This window comes from Carassius gibelio, chromosome B19 (genome assembly GCF_023724105.1).
Source record: "Carassius gibelio isolate Cgi1373 ecotype wild population from Czech Republic chromosome B19, carGib1.2-hapl.c, whole genome shotgun sequence".
In the NCBI taxonomy this organism is placed as follows: Eukaryota; Metazoa; Chordata; class Actinopteri; order Cypriniformes; family Cyprinidae; genus Carassius; species Carassius gibelio.
This window is the reverse complement of record NC_068414.1, coordinates 3,788,695-3,810,267: the sequence shown is the minus strand read 5'-3', so window position 1 is coordinate 3,810,267 and position 21,573 is coordinate 3,788,695. Positions and strand designations below refer to the sequence as shown.

At 46.2% G+C, this 21,573-nt stretch overlaps 2 non-coding genes across 2 annotated transcripts; both read left to right on the top strand.

The window, feature by feature from the left end:
* The first annotated feature begins 4,728 nt into the window (after positions 1-4,728).
* trnad-guc (transfer RNA aspartic acid (anticodon GUC)) lies at positions 4,729-4,800 on the top strand. The gene has a single exon. It is a non-coding gene; the product is annotated as a tRNA-Asp (tRNA).
* A 2,051-nt stretch (positions 4,801-6,851) lies between these two features.
* trnad-guc (transfer RNA aspartic acid (anticodon GUC)) lies at positions 6,852-6,923 on the top strand. Its single transcript has one exon. It is a non-coding gene; the product is annotated as a tRNA-Asp (tRNA).
* The last annotated feature ends 14,650 nt before the right edge of the window (positions 6,924-21,573 follow it).

Sequence of the window (21,573 nt, the reverse complement as noted above, 5' to 3'; positions counted from 1 at the left end):
GAGGTCACCGTAGCCACCAGATCCAGTCTGTATCCGCTTCAGTCACCCGGATCCAGTCCGTATCCAGAGAAGATGTTGGATCAACACCTAGAAAGGACCTCTATGGCCCAGAAACACAGCGGAGACCGCCAACGCAGGCGGAAGTCAGTAGCTTTATTGACGCACTGTGTTCCTAATAAATGTTGTTCAGTTGCATTGACACAATACTTTTTGTTTAAAGCGCAATTAAAAAAAAAAAAAAGAGTCCAAACAATGACCCCTGCTACGGGTAGTGTTGCAAGTGTTATGCGACTTCAGCTAATGATGGGTCCATCCGAAATTATTCCATCCAAAAGTTTTGGGTGGAGGCACAGGTCACAGAGGGAGTTCTGCTTCGACGTCAGCCCGAGCCAAAGGACATGCGTTGGCCGGGAATCGAATCCTGGTCAACTGCTTGGAAGGCAGCTATGCTCACCACTATACCACCAACGCAGTCAGCAGTCAGCAACTTGCGCCGTCACTAAGAAGGCTCGAAGTGCACGAGTCGCCGATAGGGCTAGAGGAGAAATCCCTTATTCCGAGGTCACCGTAGCCACCAGATCCAGTCTGTATCCGCTTCAGTCACCCGGATCCAGTCCGTATCCAGAGAAGATGTTGGATCAACACCTAGAAAGGACCTCTATGGCCCAGAAACACAGCGGAGACCGTGACAACTAGATGAGCCGCAGATACAAATCCCCTGTAAAGACCACCTGGACAAGACCACAGGAAACAGATGATTCTTCTGCACAGTCTGACATTCCTGCAGCCTGGAGCTGATCTACCTGTTTCGTCTGACAAGGGGAGAACTGTCTCCCCGACTGAGCCTGGTTTCTCACCAGGTTTTTTCTCCATCCTTTCACCGATCGAGTTTTGGTTTCTTGCCTCTGTCGCTTCTGGCAGGCGGAGCTGGGGACACTTCAAGTACAGCGATATCGTTGACTTGATTGCAAATTATTGCACAGATACTATTTAAACTGAACTTAGCTGAATGATGTCATCAAAGAGTTCAATAACGAAATGCCTTTAACTGTCATTTTGCTTTTTGACGCACTATGTTCCTAATTAATGTTGTTCAGTTGCATTGACGCAATACTTTTTGTTTAAAGCGCAATTTAAAAAAAAAAAAAAAAGAGTCCAAACAATGACCCCTGCTACGGGTAGTGTTGCAAGTGTTGTGCGACTTCAGCTAATGATGGGTCCATCCGAAATTATTCCATCCAAAAGTTTTGGGTGGAGGCACAGGTCACAGAGGGAGTTCTGCTTCGACGTCAGCCCGAGCCAAAGGACATGCGTTGGCCGGGAATCGAATCCGGGTCAACTGCTTGGAAGGCAGCTATGCTCACCACTATACCACCAACGCAGTCAGCAGTTAGCAACTTGCGCCGTCACTAAGAAGGCTCGAAGTGCACGAGTCGCCGATAGGGCTAGAGGAGCAGATGAGATCTTTGTTTGGACCCGTCACTAAAGAGAGCCTTCAAGAATTTGCATCCCGTCACGTACAAGAAAGCGCTGCCTTCCCATCCGGCTAAATAAACACGAAGTGGTCAAACGCAGAGAGTGCCTATAATAACCAAAAGCCCAATCAAGGCAATCTCTTTCTCATGCCTCTGTCTGAAAAGTTGGATAAAATCTTATATGAAAAAAAAAAGTCTTTTAAAGAAATCCCTTATTCCGAGGTCACCGTAGCCACCAGATCCAGTCTGTATCCGCTTCAGTCACCCGGATCCAGTCCGTATCCAGAGAAGATGTTGGATCAACACCTAGAAAGGACCTCTATGGCCCAGAAACACAGCGGAGACCGCCAACGCAGGCGGAAGTCAGTAGCTTTATTGACGCACTGTGTTCCTAATAAATGTTGTTCAGTTGCATTGACACAATACTTTTTGTTTAAAGCGCAATTAAAAAAAAAAAAAAGAGTCCAAACAATGACCCCTGCTACGGGTAGTGTTGCAAGTGTTATGCGACTTCAGCTAATGATGGGTCCATCCGAAATTATTCCATCCAAAAGTTTTGGGTGGAGGCACAGGTCACAGAGGGAGTTCTGCTTCGACGTCAGCCCGAGCCAAAGGACATGCGTTGGCCGGGAATCGAATCCTGGTCAACTGCTTGGAAGGCAGCTATGCTCACCACTATACCACCAACGCAGTCAGCAGTCAGCAACTTGCGCCGTCACTAAGAAGGCTCGAAGTGCACGAGTCGCCGATAGGGCTAGAGGAGAAATCCCTTATTCCGAGGTCACCGTAGCCACCAGATCCAGTCTGTATCCGCTTCAGTCACCCGGATCCAGTCCGTATCCAGAGAAGATGTTGGATCAACACCTAGAAAGGACCTCTATGGCCCAGAAACACAGCGGAGACCGTGACAACTAGATGAGCCGCAGATACAAATCCCCTGTAAAGACCACCTGGACAAGACCACAGGAAACAGATGATTCTTCTGCACAGTCTGACATTCCTGCAGCCTGGAGCTGATCTACCTGTTTCGTCTGACAAGGGGAGAACTGTCTCCCCGACTGAGCCTGGTTTCTCACCAGGTTTTTTCTCCATCCTTTCACCGATCGAGTTTTGGTTTCTTGCCTCTGTCGCTTCTGGCAGGCGGAGCTGGGGACACTTCAAGTACAGCGATATCGTTGACTTGATTGCAAATTATTGCACAGATACTATTTAAACTGAACTTAGCTGAATGATGTCATCAAAGAGTTCAATAACGAAATGCCTTTAACTGTCATTTTGCTTTTTGACGCACTATGTTCCTAATTAATGTTGTTCAGTTGCATTGACGCAATACTTTTTGTTTAAAGCGCAATTTAAAAAAAAAAAAAAAAGAGTCCAAACAATGACCCCTGCTACGGGTAGTGTTGCAAGTGTTGTGCGACTTCAGCTAATGATGGGTCCATCCGAAATTATTCCATCCAAAAGTTTTGGGTGGAGGCACAGGTCACAGAGGGAGTTCTGCTTCGACGTCAGCCCGAGCCAAAGGACATGCGTTGGCCGGGAATCGAATCCGGGTCAACTGCTTGGAAGGCAGCTATGCTCACCACTATACCACCAACGCAGTCAGCAGTTAGCAACTTGCGCCGTCACTAAGAAGGCTCGAAGTGCACGAGTCGCCGATAGGGCTAGAGGAGCAGATGAGATCTTTGTTTGGACCCGTCACTAAAGAGAGCCTTCAAGAATTTGCATCCCGTCACGTACAAGAAAGCGCTGCCTTCCCATCCGGCTAAATAAACACGAAGTGGTCAAACGCAGAGAGTGCCTATAATAACCAAAAGCCCAATCAAGGCAATCTCTTTCTCATGCCTCTGTCTGAAAAGTTGGATAAAATCTTATATGAAAAAAAAAAGTCTTTTAAAGAAATCCCTTATTCCGAGGTCACCGTAGCCACCAGATCCAGTCTGTATCCGCTTCAGTCACCCGGATCCAGTCCGTATCCAGAGAAGATGTTGGATCAACACCTAGAAAGGACCTCTATGGCCCAGAAACACAGCGGAGACCGCCAACGCAGGCGGAAGTCAGTAGCTTTATTGACGCACTGTGTTCCTAATAAATGTTGTTCAGTTGCATTGACACAATACTTTTTGTTTAAAGCGCAATTAAAAAAAAAAAAAAGAGTCCAAACAATGACCCCTGCTACGGGTAGTGTTGCAAGTGTTATGCGACTTCAGCTAATGATGGGTCCATCCGAAATTATTCCATCCAAAAGTTTTGGGTGGAGGCACAGGTCACAGAGGGAGTTCTGCTTCGACGTCAGCCCGAGCCAAAGGACATGCGTTGGCCGGGAATCGAATCCTGGTCAACTGCTTGGAAGGCAGCTATGCTCACCACTATACCACCAACGCAGTCAGCAGTCAGCAACTTGCGCCGTCACTAAGAAGGCTCGAAGTGCACGAGTCGCCGATAGGGCTAGAGGAGAAATCCCTTATTCCGAGGTCACCGTAGCCACCAGATCCAGTCTGTATCCGCTTCAGTCACCCGGATCCAGTCCGTATCCAGAGAAGATGTTGGATCAACACCTAGAAAGGACCTCTATGGCCCAGAAACACAGCGGAGACCGTGACAACTAGATGAGCCGCAGATACAAATCCCCTGTAAAGACCACCTGGACAAGACCACAGGAAACAGATGATTCTTCTGCACAGTCTGACATTCCTGCAGCCTGGAGCTGATCTACCTGTTTCGTCTGACAAGGGGAGAACTGTCTCCCCGACTGAGCCTGGTTTCTCACCAGGTTTTTTCTCCATCCTTTCACCGATCGAGTTTTGGTTTCTTGCCTCTGTCGCTTCTGGCAGGCGGAGCTGGGGACACTTCAAGTACAGCGATATCGTTGACTTGATTGCAAATTATTGCACAGATACTATTTAAACTGAACTTAGCTGAATGATGTCATCAAAGAGTTCAATAACGAAATGCCTTTAACTGTCATTTTGCTTTTTGACGCACTATGTTCCTAATTAATGTTGTTCAGTTGCATTGACGCAATACTTTTTGTTTAAAGCGCAATTTAAAAAAAAAAAAAAAAAAAAAAAAGAGTCCAAACAATGACCCCTGCTACGGGTAGTGTTCCAAGTGTTATGCGACTTCAGCTAATGATGGGTCCATCAGAAATTTTACGGTGCTAGGGCTGGGTCTGCGTCAGAAGAAGCCATGCATTGTTTAGTTATGTCAGTGCAGTGCCGTCAGTTGGGGGAGAAACGGCAGCATGCACGGCTCCTCGTTAGTATAGTGGACAGTATCTCCGCCTGTCACGCGGAAGACCGGGGTTCGATTCCCCGACGGGGAGAGCTGGTTCTTTTCGTCTTCCGAATGATCCATCCAAAATGTTTGGTTGGAGTCTCAGGTCACAGAGGGAGTTCTGCTTCGACGTCAGCCCGAGCCAAAGGACATGCGTTGGCCGGGAATCGAATCCGGGTCAACTGCTTGGAAGGCAGCTATGCTCACCACTATACCACCAACGCAGTCAGCAGTCAGCAACTTGCGCCGTCACTAAGAAGGCTCGAAGTGCACGAGTCGCCGATAGGGCTAGAGGAGCAGATGAGATCTTTGTTTGGACCCGTCACTAAAGAGAGCCTTCAAGAATTTGCATCCCGTCACGTACAAGAAAGCGCTGCCTTCCCATCCGGCTAAATAAACACGAAGTGGTCAAACGCAGAGAGTGCCTATAATAACCAAAAGCCCAATCAAGGCAATCTCTTTCTCATGCCTCTGTCTGAAAAGTTGGATAAAATCTTATATGAAAAAAAAAGTATTTTAAAGAAATCCCTTATTCCGAGGTCACCGTAGCCACCAGATCCAGTCTGTATCCGCTTCAGTCACCCGGATCCAGTCCGTATCCAGAGAAGATGTTGGATCAACACCTAGAAAGGACCTCTATGGCCCAGAAACACAGCGGAGACCGCCAACGCAGGCGGAAGTCAGTAGCTTTATTGACGCACTGTGTTCCTAATAAATGTTGTTCAGTTGCATTGACACAATACTTTTTGTTTAAAGCGCAATTAAAAAAAAAAAAAGAGTCCAAACAATGACCCCTGCTACCGGTAGTGTTGCAAGTGTTATGCGACTTCAGCTAATGATGGGTCCATCCGAAATTATTCCATCCAAAAGTTTTGGGTGGAGGCACAGGTCACAGAGGGAGTTCTGCTTCGACGTCAGCCCGAGCCAAAGGATATGCTTTGGCCGGGAATCGAATCCGGGTCAACTGCTTGGAAGGCAGCTATGCTCACCACTATACCACCAACGCAGTCAGCAGTCAGCAACTTGCGCCGTCACTAAGAAGGCTCGAAGTGCACGAGTCGCCGATAGGGCTAGAGGAGCAGATGAGATCTTTGTTTGGACCCGTCACTAAAGAGAGCCTTCAAGAATTTGCATCCCGTCACGTACAAGAAAGCGCTGCCTTCCCATCCGGCTAAATAAACACGAAGTGGTCAAACGCAGAGAGTGCCTATAATAACCAAAAGCCCAATCAAGGCAATCTCTTTCTCATGCCTCTATCTGAAAAGTTGGATAAAATCTTATATGAAAAAAAAAGTCTTTTAAAGAAATCCCTTATTCCGAGGTCACCGTAGCCACCAGATCCAGTCTGTATCCGCTTCAGTCACCCGGATCCAGTCCGTATCCAGAGAAGATGGTGGATCAACACCTAGAAAGGACCTCTATGGCCCAGAAACACAGCGGAGACCGTGACAACTAGATGAGCCGCAGATACAAATCCCTTGTAAAGACCACCTGGACAAGACCACAGGAAACAGATGATTCTTCTGCACAGTCTGACATTCCTGCAGCCTGGAGCTGATCTACTGGTTTCGTCTGACAAGGGGAGAACTGTCTCCCCGACTGAGCCTGGTTTCTCACCGGGTTTTTTCTCCATCCTTTCACCGATCGAGTTTTGGTTTCTTCCCTCTGTCGCTTCTGGCAGGCGGAGCTGGGGACACTTCATGTACAGCGATATCGTTGACTTGATTGCAAATTATTGCACAGATACTATTTAAACTGAACTTAGCTGAATGATGTCATCAAAGAGTTCAATAACGAAATGCCTTTAACTGTCATTTTGCTTTTTGACGCACTGTGTTCCTAATTAATGTTGTTCAGTTGCATTGACGCAATACTTTCTGTTTAAAGCGCAATTAAAAAAAAAAAAAAAAAAAAAAAAAGAGTCCAAACAATGACCCCTGCTACGGGTAGTGTTCCAAGTGTTATGCGACTTCAGCTAATGATGGGTCCATCAGAAATTTTACGGTGCTAGGGCTGGGTCTGCGTCAGAAGAAGCCATGCATTGTTTAGTTATGTCAGTGCAGTGCCGTCAGTTGGGGGAGAAACGGCAGCATGCACGGCTCCTCGTTAGTATAGTGGACAGTATCTCCGCCTGTCACGCGGAAGACCGGGGTTCGATTCCCCGACGGGGAGAGCTGGTTCTTTTCGTCTTCCGAATGATCCATCCAAAATGTTTGGTTGGATTCGCAGGTCACAGAAGGAGTTCTGCTTCGACATCAGCCCGAGCCAAAGGACATGCGTTGGCCGGGAATCGAACCCGGGTCAACTGCTTGGAAGGCAGCTATGCTCACCACTATACCAACAACGCAGGCGGAAGTCAGTAGCTTTATTGACGCACTGTGTTCCTAATAAATGTTGTTCAGTTGCATTGACACAATACTTTTTGTTTAAAGCGCAATTAAAAAAAAAAAAAAAAAAAAAAAAAAAAAGAGTCCAAACAATGACCCCTGCTACGGGTAGTGTTGCAAGTGTTATGCGACTTCAGCTAATGATTGGTCCATCCGAAATTATTCCATCCAAAAGTTTTGGGTGGAGGCACAGGTCACAGAGGGAGTTCTGCTTCGACGTCAGCCCGAGCCAAAGGACATGCGCACTGCTCTCTCCAACTGCTTGGAAGGCAGCTATGCTCACCACTATACCACCAACGCAGTCAGCAGTCAGCAACTTGCGCCGTCACTAAGAAGGCTCGAAGTGCACGAGTCGCCGATAGGGCTAGAGGAGCAGATGAGATCTTTGTTTGGACCCGTCACTAAAGAGAGCCTTCAAGAATTTGCATCCCGTCACGTACAAGAAAGCGCTGCCTTCCCATCCGGCTAAATAAACACGAAGTGGTCAAACGCAGAGAGTGCCTATAATAACCAAAAGCCCAATCAAGGCAATCTCTTTCTCATGCCTCTATCTGAAAAGTTGGATAAAATCTTATATGAAAAAAAAAGTCTTTTAAAGAAATCCCTTATTCCGAGGTCACCGTAGCCACCAGATCCAGTCTGTATCCGTTTCAGTCACCCGGATCCAGTCCGTATCCAGAGAAGATGGTGGATCAACACCTAGAAAGGACCTCTATGGCCCAGAAACACAGCGGAGACCGTGACAACTAGATGAGCCGCAGATACAAATCCCCTGAAAAGACCACCTGGACAAGACCACAGGAAACAGATGATTCTTCTGCACAGTCTGACATTCCTGCAGCCTGGAGCTGATCTACCTGTTTCGTCTGACAAGGGGAGAACTGTCTCCCCGATTGAGCCTGGTTTCTCACCGGGTTTTTTCTCCATCCTTTCACCGATCGAGTTTTGGTTTCTTGCCTCTGTCGCTTCTGGCAGGCGGAGCTGGGGACACTTCATGTACAGCGATATCGTTGACTTGATTGCAAATTATTGCACAGATACTATTTAAACTGAACTTAGCTGAATGATGTCATCAAAGAGTTCAATAACGAAATGCCTTTAACTGTCATTTTGCTTTTTGACGCACTGTGTTCCTAATAAATGTTGTTCAGTTGCATTGACACAATACTTTTTGTTTAAAGCGCAATTAAAAAAAAAAAAAAAAAAGAGTCCAAACAATGACCCCTGCTACCGGTAGTGTTGCAAGTGTTATGCGACTTCAGCTAATGATGGGTCCATCCGAAATTATTCCATCCAAAAGTTTTGGGTGGAGGCACAGGTCACAGAGGGAGTTCTGCTTCGACTTCAGCCCGAGCCAAAGGACATGCGCACTGCTCTCTCCAACTGCTTGGAAGGCAGCTATGCTCACCACTATACCACCAACGCAGTCAGCAGTCAGCAACTTGCGCCGTCACTAAGAAGGCTCGAAGTGCACGAGTCGCCGATAGGGCTAGAGGAGCAGATGAGATCTTTGTTTGGACCCGTCACTAAAGAGAGCCTTCAAGAATTTGCATCCCGTCACGTACAAGAAAGCGCTGCCTTCCCATCCGGCTAAATAAACACGAAGTGGTCAAACGCAGAGAGTGCCTATAATAACCAAAAGCCCAATCAAGGCAATCTCTTTCTCATGCCTCTATCTGAAAAGTTGGATAAAATCTTATATGAAAAAAAAAAGTCTTTTAAAGAAATCCCTTATTCCGAGGTCACCGTAGCCACCAGATCCAGTCTGTATCCACTTCAGTCACCCGGATCCAGTCCGTATCCAGAGAAGATGGTGGATCAACACCTAGAAAGGACCTCTATGGCCCAGAAACACAGCGGAGACCGTGACAACTAGATGAGCCGCAGATACAAATCCCTTGTAAAGACCACCTGGACAAGACCACAGGAAACAGATGATTCTTCTGCACAGTCTGACATTCCTGCAGCCTGGAGCTGATCTACTGGTTTCGTCTGACAAGGGGAGAACTGTCTCCCCGACTGAGCCTGGTTTCTCACCGGGTTTTTTCTCCATCCTTTCACCGATCGAGTTTTGGTTTCTTCCCTCTGTCGCTTCTGGCAGGCGGAGCTGGGGACACTTCATGTACAGCGATATCGTTGACTTGATTGCAAATTATTGCACAGATACTATTTAAACTGAACTTAGCTGAATGATGTCATCAAAGAGTTCAATAACGAAATGCCTTTAACTGTCATTTTGCTTTTTGACGCACTGTGTTCCTAATTAATGTTGTTCAGTTGCATTGACGCAATACTTTCTGTTTGAAGCGCAATTTAAAAAAAATCAATAAAAGAATCGAACCCGGGTCAACTGCTTGGAAGGCAGCTATGCTCACCACTATACCACCAACGCAGGCGGAAGTCAGTAGCTTTATTGACGCACTGTGTTCCTAATAAATGTTGTTCAGTTGCATTGACACAATACTTTTTTTTTAAAGCGCAATTTAAAAAAAAAAAAAAAAAAAAAAAAGAGTCCAAACAATGACCCCTGCTACCGGTAGTGTTGCAAGTGTTATGCGACTTCAGCTAATGATGGGTCCATCCGAAATTATTCCATCCAAAAGTTTTGGGTGGAGGCACAGGTCACAGAGGGAGTTCTGCTTCGACGTCAGCCCGAGCCAAAGGATATGCTTTGGCCGGGAATCGAATCCGGGTCAACTGCTTGGAAGGCAGCTATGCTCACCACTATACCACCAACGCAGTCAGCAGTCAGCAACTTGCGCCGTCACTAAGAAGGCTCGAAGTGCACGAGTCGCCGATAGGGCTAGAGGAGCAGATGAGATCTTTGTTTGGACCCGTCACTAAAGAGAGCCTTCAAGAATTTGCATCCCGTCACGTACAAGAAAGCGCTGCCTTCCCATCCGGCTAAATAAACACGAAGTGGTCAAACGCAGAGAGTGCCTATAATAACCAAAAGCCCAATCAAGGCAATCTCTTTCTCATGCCTCTATCTGAAAAGTTGGATAAAATCTTATATGAAAAAAAAAGTCTTTTAAAGAAATCCCTTATTCCGAGGTCACCGTAGCCACCAGATCCAGTCTGTATCCGCTTCAGTCACCCGGATCCAGTCCGTATCCAGAGAAGATGGTGGATCAACACCTAGAAAGGACCTCTATGGCCCAGAAACACAGCGGAGACCGTGACAACTAGATGAGCCGCAGATACAAATCCCTTGTAAAGACCACCTGGACAAGACCACAGGAAACAGATGATTCTTCTGCACAGTCTGACATTCCTGCAGCCTGGAGCTGATCTACTGGTTTCGTCTGACAAGGGGAGAACTGTCTCCCCGACTGAGCCTGGTTTCTCACCGGGTTTTTTCTCCATCCTTTCACCGATCGAGTTTTGGTTTCTTCCCTCTGTCGCTTCTGGCAGGCGGAGCTGGGGACACTTCATGTACAGCGATATCGTTGACTTGATTGCAAATTATTGCACAGATACTATTTAAACTGAACTTAGCTGAATGATGTCATCAAAGAGTTCAATAACGAAATGCCTTTAACTGTCATTTTGCTTTTTGACGCACTGTGTTCCTAATTAATGTTGTTCAGTTGCATTGACGCAATACTTTCTGTTTAAAGCGCAATTTAAAAAAAAAAAAAAAAAAAAAAAAGAGTCCAAACAATGACCCCTGCTACCGGTAGTGTTGCAAGTGTTATGCGACTTCAGCTAATGATGGGTCCATCCGAAATTATTCCATCCAAAAGTTTTGGGTGGAGGCACAGGTCACAGAGGGAGTTCTGCTTCGACGTCAGCCCGAGCCAAAGGATATGCTTTGGCCGGGAATCGAATCCGGGTCAACTGCTTGGAAGGCAGCTATGCTCACCACTATACCACCAACGCAGTCAGCAGTCAGCAACTTGCGCCGTCACTAAGAAGGCTCGAAGTGCACGAGTCGCCGATAGGGCTAGAGGAGCAGATGAGATCTTTGTTTGGACCCGTCACTAAAGAGAGCCTTCAAGAATTTGCATCCCGTCACGTACAAGAAAGCGCTGCCTTCCCATCCGGCTAAATAAACACGAAGTGGTCAAACGCAGAGAGTGCCTATAATAACCAAAAGCCCAATCAAGGCAATCTCTTTCTCATGCCTCTATCTGAAAAGTTGGATAAAATCTTATATGAAAAAAAAAGTCTTTTAAAGAAATCCCTTATTCCGAGGTCACCGTAGCCACCAGATCCAGTCTGTATCCGCTTCAGTCACCCGGATCCAGTCCGTATCCAGAGAAGATGGTGGATCAACACCTAGAAAGGACCTCTATGGCCCAGAAACACAGCGGAGACCGTGACAACTAGATGAGCCGCAGATACAAATCCCTTGTAAAGACCACCTGGACAAGACCACAGGAAACAGATGATTCTTCTGCACAGTCTGACATTCCTGCAGCCTGGAGCTGATCTACTGGTTTCGTCTGACAAGGGGAGAACTGTCTCCCCGACTGAGCCTGGTTTCTCACCGGGTTTTTTCTCCATCCTTTCACCGATCGAGTTTTGGTTTCTTCCCTCTGTCGCTTCTGGCAGGCGGAGCTGGGGACACTTCATGTACAGCGATATCGTTGACTTGATTGCAAATTATTGCACAGATACTATTTAAACTGAACTTAGCTGAATGATGTCATCAAAGAGTTCAATAACGAAATGCCTTTAACTGTCATTTTGCTTTTTGACGCACTGTGTTCCTAATTAATGTTGTTCAGTTGCATTGACGCAATACTTTCTGTTTGAAGCGCAATTTAAAAAAAATCAATAAAAGAATCGAACCCGGGTCAACTGCTTGGAAGGCAGCTATGCTCACCACTATACCACCAACGCAGGCGGAAGTCAGTAGCTTTATTGACGCACTGTGTTCCTAATAAATGTTGTTCAGTTGCATTGACACAATACTTTTTTTTTAAAGCGCAATTTAAAAAAAAAAAAAAAAAAAAAAAAGAGTCCAAACAATGACCCCTGCTACGGGTAGTGTTGCAAGTGTTATGCGACTTCAGCTAATGATGGGTCCATCCGAAATTATTCCATCCAAAAGTTTTGGGTGGAGGCACAGGTCACAGAGGGAGTTCTGCTTCGACGTCAGCCCGAGCCAAAGGATATGCTTTGGCCGGGAATCGAATCCGGGTCAACTGCTTGGAAGGCAGCTATGCTCACCACTATACCACCAACGCAGTCAGCAGTCAGCATCTTGCGCCGTCACTAAGAAGGCTCGAAGTGCACGAGTCGCCGATAGGGCTAGAGGAGCAGATGAGATCTTTGTTTGGACCCGTCACTAAAGAGAGCCTTCAAGAATTTGCATCCCGTCACGTACAAGAAAGCGCTGCCTTCCCCATCCGGCTAAATAAACACGAAGTGGTCAAACGCAGAGAGTGCCTATAATAACCAAAAGCCCAATCAAGGCAATCTCTTTCTCATGCCTCTATCTGAAAAGTTGGATAAAATCTTATATGAAAAAAAAAGTCTTTTAAAGAAATCCCTTATTCCGAGGTCACCGTAGCCACCAGATCCAGTCTGTATCCGTTTCAGTCACCCGGATCCAGTCCGTATCCAGAGAAGATGGTGGATCAACACCTAGAAAGGACCTCTATGGCCCAGAAACACAGCGGAGACCGTGACAACTAGATGAGCCGCAGATACAAATCCCCTGTAAAGACCACCTGGACAAGACCACAGGAAACAGATGATTCTTCTGCACAGTCTGACATTCCTGCAGCCTGGAGCTGATCTACCTGTTTCGTCTGACAAGGGGAGAACTGTCTCCCCGATTGAGCCTGGTTTCTCACCGGGTTTTTTCTCCATCCTTTCACCGATCGAGTTTTGGTTTCTTGCCTCTGTCGCTTCTGGCAGGCGGAGCTGGGGACACTTCATGTACAGCGATATCGTTGACTTGATTGCAAATTATTGCACAGATACTATTTAAACTGAACTTAGCTGAATGATGTCATCAAAGAGTTCAATAACGAAATGCCTTTAACTGTCATTTTGCTTTTTGACGCACTGTGTTCCTAATTAATGTTGTTCAGTTGCATTGACGCAATACTTTCTGTTTGAAGCGCAATTTAAATAAAATCAATAAAAGAATCGAACCCGGGTCAACTGCTTGGAAGGCAGCTATGCTCACCACTATACCACCAACGCAGGCGGAAGTCAGTAGCTTTATTGACGCACTGTGTTCCTAATAAATGTTGTTCAGTTGCATTGACACAATACTTTTTTTTTAAAGCGCAATTTAAAAAAAAAAAAAAAAAAAAAAAAGAGTCCAAACAATGACCCCTGCTACCAGTAGTGTTGCAAGTGTTATGCGACTTCAGCTAATGATGGGTCCATCCGAAATTATTCCATCCAAAAGTTTTGGGTGGAGGCACAGGTCACAGAGGGAGTTCTGCTTCGACGTCAGCCCGAGCCAAAGGATATGCTTTGGCCGGGAATCGAATCCGGGTCAACTGCTTGGAAGGCAGCTATGCTCACCACTATACCACCAACGCAGTCAGCAGTCAGCAACTTGCGCCGTCACTAAGAAGGCTCGAAGTGCACGAGTCGCCGATAGGGCTAGAGGAGCAGATGAGATCTTTGTTTGGACCCGTCACTAAAGAGAGCCTTCAAGAATTTGCATCCCGTCACGTACAAGAAAGCGCTGCCTTCCCATCCGGCTAAATAAACACGAAGTGGTCAAACGCAGAGAGTGCCTATAATAACCAAAAGCCCAATCAAGGCAATCTCTTTCTCATGCCTCTATCTGAAAAGTTGGATAAAATCTTATATGAAAAAAAAAGTCTTTTAAAGAAATCCCTTATTCCGAGGTCACCGTAGCCACCAGATCCAGTCTGTATCCGCTTCAGTCACCCGGATCCAGTCCGTATCCAGAGAAGATGGTGGATCAACACCTAGAAAGGACCTCTATGGCCCAGAAACACAGCGGAGACCGTGACAACTAGATGAGCCGCAGATACAAATCCCCTGTAAAGACCACCTGGACAAGACCACAGGAAACAGATGATTCTTCTGCACAGTCTGACATTCCTGCAGCCTGGAGCTGATCTACCTGTTTCGTCTGACAAGGGGAGAACTGTCTCCCCGATTGAGCCTGGTTTCTCACCGGGTTTTTTCTCCATCCTTTCACCGATCGAGTTTTGGTTTCTTGCCTCTGTCGCTTCTGGCAGGCGGAGCTGGGGACACTTCATGTACAGCGATATCGTTGACTTGATTGCAAATTATTGCACAGATACTATTTAAACTGAACTTAGCTGAATGATGTCATCAAAGAGTTCAATAACGAAATGCCTTTAACTGTCATTTTGCTTTTTGACGCACTGTGTTCCTAATAAATGTTGTTCAGTTGCATTGACACAATACTTTTTGTTTAAAGCGCAATTAAAAAAAAAAAAAAAAAAAGAGTCCAAACAATGACCCCTGCTACGGGTAGTGTTGCAAGTGTTATGCGACTTCAGCTAATGATGGGTCCATCCGAAATTATTCCATCCAAAAGTTTTGGGTGGAGGCACAGGTCACAGAGGGAGTTCTGCTTCGACGTCAGCCCGAGCCAAAGGACATGCTTTGGCCGGGAATCGAATCCGGGTCAACTGCTTGGAAGGCAGCTATGCTCACCACTATACCACCAACGCAGTCAGCAGTCAGCAACTTGCGCCGTCACTAAGAAGGCTCGAAGTGCACGAGTCGCCGATAAGGCTAGAGGAGCAGATGAGATCTTTGTTTGGACCCGTCACTAAAGAGAGCCTTCAAGAATTTGCATCCCGTCACGTACAAGAAAGCGCTGCCTTCCCATCCGGCTAAATAAACACGAAGTGGTCAAACGCAGAGAGTGCCTATAATAACCAAAAGCCCAATCAAGGCAATCTCTTTCTCATGCCTCTATCTGAAAAGTTGGATAAAATCTTATATGAAAAAAAAAGTCTTTTAAAGAAATCCCTTATTCCGAGGTCACCGTAGCCACCAGATCCAGTCTGTATCCGCTTCAGTCACCCGGATCCAGTCCGTATCCAGAGAAGATGGTGGATCAACACCTAGAAAGGACCTCTATGGCCCAGAAACACAGCGGAGACCGTGACAACTAGATGAGCCGCAGATACAAATCCCTTGTAAAGACCACCTGGACAAGACCACAGGAAACAGATGATTCTTCTGCACAGTCTGACATTCCTGCAGCCTGGACCTGATCTACTGGTTTCGTCTGACAAGGGGAGAACTGTCTCCCCGACTGAGCCTGGTTTCTCACCGGGTTTTTTCTCCATCCTTTCACTGATCGAGTTTTGGTTTCTTCCCTCTGTCGCTTCTGGCAGGCGGAGCTGGGGACACTTCATGTACAGCGATATCGTTGACTTGATTGCAAATTATTGCACAGATACTATTTAAACTGAACTTAGCTGAATGATGTCATCAAAGAGTTCAATAACGAAATGCCTTTAACTGTCATTTTGCTTTTTGACGCACTGTGTTCCTAATTAATGTTGTTCAGTTGCATTGACGCAATACTTTCTGTTTGAAGCACAATTTAAAAAAAATCAATAAAAGAATCGAACCCGGGTCAACTGCTTGGAAGGCAGCTATGCTCACCACTATACCACCAACGCAGGCGGAAGTCAGTAGCTTTATTGACGCACTGTGTTCCTAATAAATGTTGTTCAGTTGCATTGACACAATACTTTTTTTTTAAAGCGCAATTTAAAAAAAAAAAGAAAAAAAAAAAGAGTCCAAACAATGACCCCTGCTACCGGTAGTGTTGCAAGTGTTATGCGACTTCAGCTAATGATGGGTCCATCCGAAATTATTCCATCCAAAAGTTTTGGGTGGAGGCACAGGTCACAGAGGGAGTTCTGCTTCGACGTCAGCCCGAGCCAAAGGATATGCTTTGGCCGGGAATCGAATCCGGGTCAACTGCTTGGAAGGCAGCTATGCTCACCACTATACCACCAACGCAGTCAGCAGTCAGCAACTTGCGCCGTCACTAAGAAGGCTCGAAGTGCACGAGTCGCCGATAGGGCTAGAGGAGCAGATGAGATCTTTGTTTGGACCCGTCACTAAAGAGAGCCTTCAAGAATTTGCATCCCGTCACGTACAAGAAAGCGCTGCCTTCCCATCCGGCTAAATAAACACGAAGTGGTCAAACGCAGAGAGTGCCTATAATAACCAAAAGCCCAATCAAGGCAATCTCTTTCTCATGCCTCTATCTGAAAAGTTGGATAAAATCTTATATGAAAAAAAAAGTCTTTTAAAGAAATCCCTTATTCCGAGGTCACCGTAGCCACCAGATCCAGTCTGTATCCGCTTCAGTCACCCGGATCCAGTCCGTATCCAGAGAAGATGGTGGATCAACACCTAGAAAGGACCTCTATGGCCCAGAAACACAGCGGAGACCGTGACAACTAGATGAGCCGCAGATACAAATCCCCTGTAAAGACCACCTGGACAAGACCACAGGAAACAGATGATTCTTCTGCACAGTCTGACATTCCTGCAGCCTGGAGCTGATCTACCTGTTTCGTCTGACAAGGGGAGAACTGTCTCCCCGATTGAGCCTGGTTTCTCACCGGGTTTTTTCTCCATCCTTTCACCGATCGAGTTTTGGTTTCTTGCCTCTGTCGCTTCTGGCAGGCGGAGCTGGGGACACTTCATGTACAGCGATATCGTTGACTTGATTGCAAATTATTGCACAGATACTATTTAAACTGAACTTAGCTGAATGATGTCATCAAAGAGTTCAATAACGAAATGCCTTTAACTGTCATTTTGCTTTTTGACGCACTGTGTTCCTAATAAATGTTGTTCAGTTGCATTGACACAATACTTTTTGTTTAAAGCGCAATTAAAAAAAAAAAAAAAAAAAAGAGTCCAAACAATGACCCCTGCTACGGGTAGTGTTGCAAGTGTTATGCGACTTCAGCTAATGATGGGTCCATCCGAAATTATTCCATCCAAAAGTTTTGGGTGGAGGCACAGGTCACAGAGGGAGTTCTGCTTCGACGTCAGCCCGAGCCAAAGGACATGCTTTGGCCGGGAATCGAATCCAGGTCAACTGCTTGGAAGGCAGCTATGCTCACCACTATACCACCAACGCAGTCAGCAGTCAGCAACTTGCGCCGTCACTAAGAAGGCTCGAAGTGCACGAGTCGCCGATAGGGCTAGAGGAGCATATGAGATCTTTGTTTGGACCCGTCACTAAAGAGAGCCTTCAAGAATTTGCATCCCGTCACGTACAAGAAAGCGCTGCCTTCCCATCCGGCTAAATAAACACGAAGTGGTCAAACGCAGAGAGTGCCTATAATAACCAAAAGCCCAATCAAGGCAATCTCTTTCTCATGCCTCTATCTGAAAAGTTGGATAAAATCTTATATGAAAAAAAAAAGTCTTTTAAAGAAATCCCTTATTCCGAGGTCACCGTAGCCACCAGATCCAGTCTGTATCCGCTTCAGTCACCCGGATCCAGTCCGTATCCAGAGAAGATGGTGGATCAACACCTAGAAAGGACCTCTATGGCCCAGAAACACAGCGGAGACCGTGACAACTAGATGAGCCGCAGATACAAATCCCTTGTAAAGACCACCTGGACAAGACCACAGGAAACAGATGATTCTTCTGCACAGTCTGACATTCCTGCAGCCTGGAGCTGATCTACTGGTTTCGTCTGACAAGGGGAGAACTGTCTCCCCGACTGAGCCTGGTTTCTCACCGGGTTTTTTCTCCATCCTTTCACCGATCGAGTTTTGGTTTCTTCCCTCTGTCGCTTCTGGCAGGCGGAGCTGGGGACACTTCATGTACAGCGATATCGTTGACTTGATTGCAAATTATTGCACAGATACTATTTAAACTGAACTTAGCTGAATGATGTCATCAAAGAGTTCAATAACGAAATGCCTTTAACTGTCATTTTGCTTTTTGACGCACTGTGTTCCTAATTAATGTTGTTCAGTTGCATTGACGCAATACTTTCTGTTTGAAGCGCAATTTAAAAAAAATCAATAAAAGAATCGAACCCGGGTCAACTGCTTGGAAGGCAGCTATGCTCACCACTATACCACCAACGCAGGCGGAAGTCAGTAGCTTTATTGACGCACTGTGTTCCTAATAAATGTTGTTCAGTTGCATTGACACAATACTTTTTTTTTAAAGCGCAATTTAAAAAAAAAAAAAAAAAAAAAAAAGAGTCCAAACAATGACCCCTGCTACCGGTAGTGTTGCAAGTGTTATGCGACTTCAGCTAATGATGGGTCCATCCGAAATTATTCCATCCAAAAGTTTTGGGTGGAGGCACAGGTCACAGAGGGAGTTCTGCTTCGACGTCAGCCCGAGCCAAAGGATATGCTTTGGCCGGGAATCGAATCCGGGTCAACTGCTTGGAAGGCAGCTATGCTCACCACTATACCACCAACGCAGTCAGCAGTCAGCAACTTGCGCCGTCACTAAGAAGGCTCGAAGTGCACGAGTCGCCGATAGGGCTAGAGGAGCAGATGAGATCTTTGTTTGGACCCGTCACTAAAGAGAGCCTTCAAGAATTTGCATCCCGTCACGTACAAGAAAGCGCTGCCTTCCCATCCGGCTAAATAAACACGAAGTGGTCAAACGCAGAGAGTGCCTATAATAACCAAAAGCCCAATCAAGGCAATCTCTTTCTCATGCCTCTATCTGAAAAGTTGGATAAAATCTTATATGAAAAAAAAAGTCTTTTAAAGAAATCCCTTATTCCGAGGTCACCGTAGCCACCAGATCCAGTCTGTATCCGCTTCAGTCACCCGGATCCAGTCCGTATCCAGAGAAGATGGTGGATCAACACCTAGAAAGGACCTCTATGGCCCAGAAACACAGCGGAGACCGTGACAACTAGATGAGCCGCAGATACAAATCCCTTGTAAAGACCACCTGGACAAGACCACAGGAAACAGATGATTCTTCTGCACAGTCTGACATTCCTGCAGCCTGGAGCTGATCTACTGGTTTCGTCTGACAAGGGGAGAACTGTCTCCCCGACTGAGCCTGGTTTCTCACCGGGTTTTTTCTCCATCCTTTCACCGATCGAGTTTTGGTTTCTTCCCTCTGTCGCTTCTGGCAGGCGGAGCTGGGGACACTTCATGTACAGCGATATCGTTGACTTGATTGCAAATTATTGCACAGATACTATTTAAACTGAACTTAGCTGAATGATGTCATCAAAGAGTTCAATAACGAAATGCCTTTAACTGTCATTTTGCTTTTTGACGCACTGTGTTCCTAATTAATGTTGTTCAGTTGCATTGACGCAATACTTTCTGTTTAAAGCGCAATTTAAAAAAAAAAAAAAAAAAAAAAAAGAGTCCAAACAATGACCCCTGCTACCGGTAGTGTTGCAAGTGTTATGCGACTTCAGCTAATGATGGGTCCATCCGAAATTATTCCATCCAAAAGTTTTGGGTGGAGGCACAGGTCACAGAGGGAGTTCTGCTTCGACGTCAGCCCGAGCCAAAGGATATGCTTTGGCCGGGAATCGAATCCGGGTCAACTGCTTGGAAGGCAGCTATGCTCACCACTATACCACCAACGCAGTCAGCAGTCAGCAACTTGCGCCGTCACTAAGAAGGCTCGAAGTGCACGAGTCGCCGATAGGGCTAGAGGAGCAGATGAGATCTTTGTTTGGACCCGTCACTAAAGAGAGCCTTCAAGAATTTGCATCCCGTCACGTACAAGAAAGCGCTGCCTTCCCATCCGGCTAAATAAACACGAAGTGGTCAAACGCAGAGAGTGCCTATAATAACCAAAAGCCCAATCAAGGCAATCTCTTTCTCATGCCTCTATCTGAAAAGTTGGATAAAATCTTATATGAAAAAAAAAGTCTTTTAAAGAAATCCCTTATTCCGAGGTCACCGTAGCCACCAGATCCAGTCTGTATCCGCTTCAGTCACCCGGATCCAGTCCGTATCCAGAGAAGATGGTGGATCAACACCTAGAAAGGACCTCTATGGCCCAGAAACACAGCGGAGACCGTGACAACTAGATGAGCCGCAGATACAAATCCCTTGTAAAGACCACCTGGACAAGACCACAGGAAACAGATGATTCTTCTGCACAGTCTGACATTCCTGCAGCCTGGAGCTGATCTACTGGTTTCGTCTGACAAGGGGAGAACTGTCTCCCCGACTGAGCCTGGTTTCTCACCGGGTTTTTTCTCCATCCTTTCACCGATCGAGTTTTGGTTTCTTCCCTCTGTCGCTTCTGGCAGGCGGAGCTGGGGACACTTCATGTACAGCGATATCGTTGACTTGATTGCAAATTATTGCACAGATACTTTTTAAACTGAACTTAGCTGAATGATGTCATCAAAGAGTTCAATAACGAAATGCCTTTAACTGTCATTTTGCTTTTTGACGCACTGTGTTCCTAATTAATGTTGTTCAGTTGCATTGACGCAATACTTTCTGTTTGAAGCGCAATTTAAAAAAAATCAATAAAAGAATCGAACCCGGGTCAACTGCTTGGAAGGCAGCTATGCTCACCACTATACCACCAACGCAGGCGGAAGTCAGTAGCTTTATTGACGCACTGTGTTCCTAATAAATGTTGTTCAGTTGCATTGACACAATACTTTTTTTTAAAGCGCAATTTAAAAAAGAAAAAAAAAAAAAAAAGAGTCCAAACAATGACCCCTGCTACCGGTAGTGTTGCAAGTGTTATGCGACTTCAGCTAATGATGGGTCCATCCGAAATTATTCCATCCAAAAGTTTTGGGTGGAGGCACAGGTCACAGAGGGAGTTCTGCTTCGACGTCAGCCCGAGCCAAAGGATATGCTTTGGCCGGGAATCGAATCCGGGTCAACTGCTTGGAAGGCAGCTATGCTCACCACTATACCACCAACGCAGTCAGCAGTCAGCATCTTGCGCCGTCACTAAGAAGGCTCGAAGTGCACGAGTCGCCGATAGGGCTAGAGGAGCAGATGAGATCTTTGTTTGGACCCGTCACTAAAGAGAGCCTTCAAGAATTTGCATCCCGTCACGTACAAGAAAGCGCTGCCTTCCCCATCCGGCTAAATAAACACGAAGTGGTCAAACGCAGAGAGTGCCTATAATAACCAAAAGCCCAATCAAGGCAATCTCTTTCTCATGCCTCTATCTGAAAAGTTGGATAAAATCTTATATGAAAAAAAAAGTCTTTTAAAGAAATCCCTTATTCCGAGGTCACCGTAGCCACCAGATCCAGTCTGTATCCGTTTCAGTCACCCGGATCCAGTCCGTATCCAGAGAAGATGGTGGATCAACACCTAGAAAGGACCTCTATGGCCCAGAAACACAGCGGAGACCGTGACAACTAGATGAGCCGCAGATACAAATCCCCTGTAAAGACCACCTGGACAAGACCACAGGAAACAGATGATTCTTCTGCACAGTCTGACATTCCTGCAGCCTGGAGCTGATCTACCTGTTTCGTCTGA